At 38.9% G+C, this 6,000-nt stretch overlaps 1 pseudogene; it reads right to left on the reverse strand.

Moving 5' to 3' along the window:
• Positions 1-3,377: 3,377 nt before the first annotated feature.
• LOC131796211 (uncharacterized) lies at positions 3,378-5,792 on the reverse strand (annotated as a pseudogene).
• Positions 5,793-6,000: the final 208 nt, after the last annotated feature.

Consider the following 6,000-nt stretch of genomic DNA (forward strand, 5'->3'; position numbering starts at 1 on the left):
TCAACTGCTCAAACATGCCAATTATTATAATAAATTATTGATAAGTTCTCTCATGATAAATGATTCTAATAATGGCTGACAAATGACAAATTCTAAGATCAAGTCTGATAGCCTGAAACCGGTGCCTCTTAATGTGAGAGGCCTCAGCAATTTTCAAAAACGCAGAGTGTTTTTCACCTGGTGTAGAAAACAAAAAGCAGACTTAATATTTCTTCAAGAAACTCATTCAACAAAAGCAGGCGAGTACAATAAAAAATGTGGAAAAAAAAAAATAAACTCTTAAAATCCAAACACCTATCAACAGATAATTTATCAAAAGTGCCACAAATTTCCCCTATGAATGAAACAATAATAAGAATGGGGGGGGGGAGCCCACTTCATTAAAACCTGTATAAGAAAAGAGGCCCTGTCCAGGGAAATTCTAAATAACCAATAGGCTGTCAATACAGCAACATGATCAACATAAAATAACTGCTGACAAGCAAAAAAACTTCCTTCATGAAATTGCAACCGAAAGTAAGATTGATAACTTGACAAATCTTTTAATGGACAAGCTTCAGGTTTTAAAGGTTAGATGGCAAACAAGCATACGTCCTCTAACAGGGCCTCAATATAGAAGCTGTTCAATGCAACTACTGCCTCGAGACTATGCAACAAAAGGTCTGTCATACTTTTTCCTTCTTAAAGTTAACTGGACCAAAAAAGAAACAGTAGCAAGCAGTAAAAGGGGAACCAACCCTAACTTGTACCTAGTCATCTGTGCTGGCACATCCTGTTCACTACTCTGCTAAGGCTCAACAGGAACCCTCTAACCTTGTTACCACACCTGCATGTACATACTGAGGTTCTTGCACCTTTCCAGTGTCTTTTTATAACAATTATTTTCTACAAGGAACATCATCCTCTTCCATGAAAACAAAGAGGTCTCTGTAAAAGACAGATACCACTCTGTTGACTTCTGCCCATAGACGTTCAATTCTCTGGTTATGAACACTGCGACCACAGATAAAACTTCCCCTATTGAGCCACCTGTTCTGAATTATAAAACTAGCCACATCAACATTTTCAACTCCTCTGTCACCTCCAACACAGAAGGGGAACCCAAATTCTTGAGTACCATTAACAAAGCAATGCAATACTGTGTTTGCAAGGTTATTTCCAAGGTGATTTGGTTTCTTGACACTATACAGGTGATGCCGAATTGGTGACCTTCACCTAATTGCACAATTAACAGGATCAATAGCCTGCAAAACTTGCCATATTTTCCATCGTTGAATAAAAATACCACAACCTCTTAAGGCTCCCCATATGTAGGACTCACCTGAAAAAGGAGTCAGGCGTAACACATCCCTTATGTTACACTCTAGCTCTTCATCTGAAATGTCAGTGAAAGAATCTTCAAATCCATATTCAAGCCTTTTCCTATAAAGAGTTTTGGGGCTTACACCAAGACACTGTGCTATGGTTGTCCACTGCATACCAGTGTTTCTAAGAACCTCGATATGGTCCTTTGTAGTGATGTATCATGCTCTCCCACCAGAACTTTGGCCTTTGGAAGGCTCCCTCCAAAACACATGACATGCATTGGTGTTAAAGCTTGTGATTTTGTTTTCCAAATCTTGATGAAGCTCCCAGAGGGAATGAAGAAGATTTTGAAACATTTCCTTCAATACCTGACAGCTTTGAAAGTTGGCAAGAACCAAGCGAAATAGCAACAACAATTTGGACTTGCCCTTCCAAGCCGCCGTACTCAACATACCTGGGGTTATTATAGGCACCGTTCTGCTCTATTTACAAAACACAGTCTTGAAGAGACAAAAAGAAGTTCTCTGAGTCTTCACCGTTACCTCTCACCAATTTACACGCTTGGAAATTATTGCTCGAAATTGGGCCAACTTTAAATTTGGCCGCGCGTGACCTGGGGTAAAGTTTTCCAAAATCCAAGATGGTGGATAGCTCTGAACCCACCGAAGAGGAACTAATATTTTCAATAAAAGAAGCCCTTAAGCATAGCAAGTCAGAATTTGAGCGATGAATTTCGAATGGGCATAAATTGAGGGATCTAGATATCACATTCAACCGGCTAAACAAGGTTGCTGAGATAGCTGTGAAAGGAAACTTTGGAGCAATTCGAGAGCGACCTAAATATAAACTTGGCGAACTGTATCCAATGCTACAGCGTTGCATGATTTGGGCAAAATGTGCCATTAATCGCCGGCTATCACCAAGGATGAGTAAAGTGCACCCGTGGATGGTCATTTTTGATCTCCCTATGGCACAGGAGGTTTTTAACATTTTACATAAGGACGTTCTTGGTCTAACAAGGTATGGTTTAGAGGTAGAAGAGAAGCCAGGTTCTGTAACAATTACTTTTTTCAGTCTGAGAAGACTATGTCATTTGTTTGACAAATTTATGGACTGTGGTGGATTTATCAAGCAGCTTGGCGAAGGAGAGGGACAAGTCAAGCTCATTGTCAGCCAAGAAAAAAAAGGAGTGATGATCTACAATGCAAAAGGAGAGTAATTGCAAAATTTTTCTATGGCTATTGGAATTCGTTTGGTATCAGCCACCACTAAATACAGAAATCACCAGTTTATTTTGGAAACCGACATTGCTTAACTGTTGTGTTAAATGGTGTGAGCTACACAAAGAAAAGACACCAGTAAAACAAGGAAATAGTAAAACACTATCAAATAGCAGTATTCATTCTGGATGTTATAATGCCTCCACATGATCATATAAGCTTAAATAAGGCAAACCACTACTATAAGTGCTGAAACTTATAAACTTATTATGGTTACGAGAAGTATATAGACAGAGAAAACTTCTCATATATTATGACATAAAGTTACAGTTGATAATTTTAAAAGCAAGCAGAGGTATAACTTTAGCCAAGAGCAGACTTAAAAGGCCTCTCAAAATGCACAATCAGGATTAACTCATGACAATTTCATACTTTAGACCCTCCTTGGTAGGGGCATTCCCCTCTTTGCTGACTTTGTTTTTCCAGCCATGTATTATACAGATTATATAATTATACATAGTTCAATTTGAATTTTTATATTAATTTCTAAATGTTTTTCCTCCAGGTGATTGAATTAAATGAGGAACAACTTCTATAATTTTAACCAATGAAATTGAACCTTATGGTTATGAGCAGTATGTAAACAGAGAAAACTTTGGGTGCAATATAATCAGTTACAGTTAAATATAAACTTACATTTACCTCAACTCCTTATTCATGAAAATTTTACAAAGCATGAAAAATAAAACAGTTGTTTTATAAGTCCTTAAACAGCTGGGGTTCATTGTGAGTCAAAGCACAGTTACACTTAGAATGCTTCTAAAAATATCACTCAATGTTTTGAGGATTAACTCATGACATATGCTTAAGGCACCCCTTGGTGGGCTTTCCCTCCTTTACTGACCTTGTTACTTCAGCCATGAATGAATGACCACAGTAGTAGCATTTTTCATTGCATCGAGGCTTATGAAAACCATAATTACAGTGATGCTGTGGATCTGTGGTCACACGACGGGGGATAAGGCTTTCCTTTGTCTGGTGATAGGTCAAGAGGGAGGGCTGATGAATAGGCAGCCAAAGTTTACTGATGTAGTCATGTCAGAACACTTGGTGCCAGCGGTCCTTGAAAAGACTGTTTTTTGCATAACTAGCAATCTGGACGTGCTTTGCCTCCCTTCCCTGAATTGTGTTTATGCCAAGGCCAGTTCCATATTTATCAAACATCCACTGAGTATGAACTGGAACCAGATGGCCAATACTCCAGACTGTGCATGAAACTTTGTCAGTGAAAAGGACTACTGCTGTGAAATAATCATGGCTCATTTGTTGCAGCTCTTGGACAACTGTAGGAGTGATATGATACATAGAGAACCTTGAAGCACAATCTCTCAACTTGATTGCTATGAAAACAATGCAGATCAGCTTCATAATCAATTTGGGGTTATCTGAATCCCCTTGATTGCATCTACCAGAAACATGAAACCATGCAAGACAAGTTTAGAGTCTTTTCCAGTTAGTCTGTAGGAAAAGTCCTTATCTTTTGGCCTGTCTTCTAGGATACATTTCCCTATTTGTTTCTCTAGTTGTCCAGCTTTGACATCAGACTCTAATGCTTTCAAGTATCTGAAAAGTGCACTTGATGGTGGTAGATCTGACAAACTGCTGATTTTACCTGGGATGTTACTTGATGAAATTGCCAAGTCTAAAAGCATTGACTGCAAATGTTGCACTCCATTATTTTTCAAATGGAGAGGCTCAACAACCTCTTTATCACAAAGAGTACCAATGGGAGGCTCAAATTCTTGTCTTGACTTCTTGCTTGCAATGAACTGAGTAATTTTACTTCTCTGGGTGGACTTTGCAAGGTTGGGGGAAATTTTATCCTTGAACTTTGACACCTGCTCAGCCATGTCCAGTCTTTGTTGGTATGGCCAAGGTTTCCACTTGCAATTTGGCATGTTTCCAAATTTGCCATTTAATGTGGTGCAATCTGCCTTTGATACATTGGCAAAGCTTGAAAAATAACCAGCAGAATTGCTTAGTTCTCCATTAAGGAAACAAAGAAATTTCATATCAGAGGGAACCAGTTCAAAGGAAAAAGTTACTTGCACCCCTGATACAGTATAGGCTTTCTTCTCAATTTCTTTAATTTGAGAGGCTAGCTGCTTTGTAAAAAGTCTAACAGCAGGATGATCTTCTTTGCAATTAGCACCAAACAAGAGGAAATTTTCATTCAGGCTTGCAACTCTTGCCCCCACATTAAGGAAACTCACTAGCCAAGACACAGATTCATCCCATTTTCCAAATGGGGCACTGTCTCCACCCACCGCTACTTTGAAAGCTCCCTTCTCACCAAACCAAACCAGCTTTTCACTCTCCTTTCTAATGGGATCTGTTTCAAGATAAAATTTGCTTAGAGTGAGGAGCATTGTTTCTAGATCTCTGTACACACCAGCAACTCTCTGTTCTTGGGGTAAAGTGGCACACAAGGTGTCTCTAACAGAAATTAGTTCCCCAATGTCAATCTGTGAAATATTTTGCATTAAGTCTTTGTAAGAAAGAGGTCTTGGAATTGGTATTCCAAAACCAAATGTTGTTCTCTGTTTTGATGGAGTACCTGTTTTAGTGCTCTTCCCTGTGTGCCTCATGACAAGTGCAGACCTCCCTTGCATGTACTTTACCTTTCCAATGACCCCTCCAGCATAGAGCAATGATAATGACCGGATAAAATTTTCATTACTTTTCTCGTATTCTAGTGCTTCCTTCTTTATTTCCATCAGAGTGGCCTTTTTCAATTTTTTAGATGAGGAGAGATACTTGGCAACATCAGTTACTTTGCTATACTTAAGGACAGTGGAGACCATGCCCTCTAGAGCAGGAGCCTTGTCCTCCATACTCCCTCCATTGATCTCTGTTGCAGCAATTAAGGTTTCCAATTGCCTCCGTTGGGCACTTCGTCGAGGTAAGTTCAGTTTACCACCATCAGAAAGTTCAGAGGGATTCTTTTTGCGCGCAGTGGAGGTGTTTTTTGAAATTACAAATGCACTTGAACGTGGTGTTATCTCGAGCTGATTCATGCATTCTTGTACTTTCTCACTCTTTTCTTGAAGACGCTTATTTCTCTTTTTTAAATGCCGGCAACTTCTTATTTTTTGATAAATATTCATCACAGAGGTTACATTTTTCCCTTGCCAACTCACCCAGTGGAAATCGGCTTCTCGCAGAACATTTAGGAGACCTCCGAAGAGGTTTCTTCTTGGTTCCCATACAAGCTCAAACTTGAGCCCAAAATTCAATGGCCTACGATCAAATGCAAAGATTTTTACTAATTTTTCAAACAAAAATTCACCCTCTGAAGCTCACAATATTAACCATTTTTTCCACAAAAACGAAAGACAAATACCTTTTCTAGAGAAGTATGGTTTTACTTTTTCAAAATTGGGTGGCAATAAACTCAAATATATCACTTTCAAAA

This window comes from Pocillopora verrucosa, chromosome 14 (genome assembly GCF_036669915.1).
Source record: "Pocillopora verrucosa isolate sample1 chromosome 14, ASM3666991v2, whole genome shotgun sequence".
Lineage (NCBI taxonomy): Eukaryota > Metazoa > Cnidaria > Anthozoa > Scleractinia > Pocilloporidae > Pocillopora > Pocillopora verrucosa.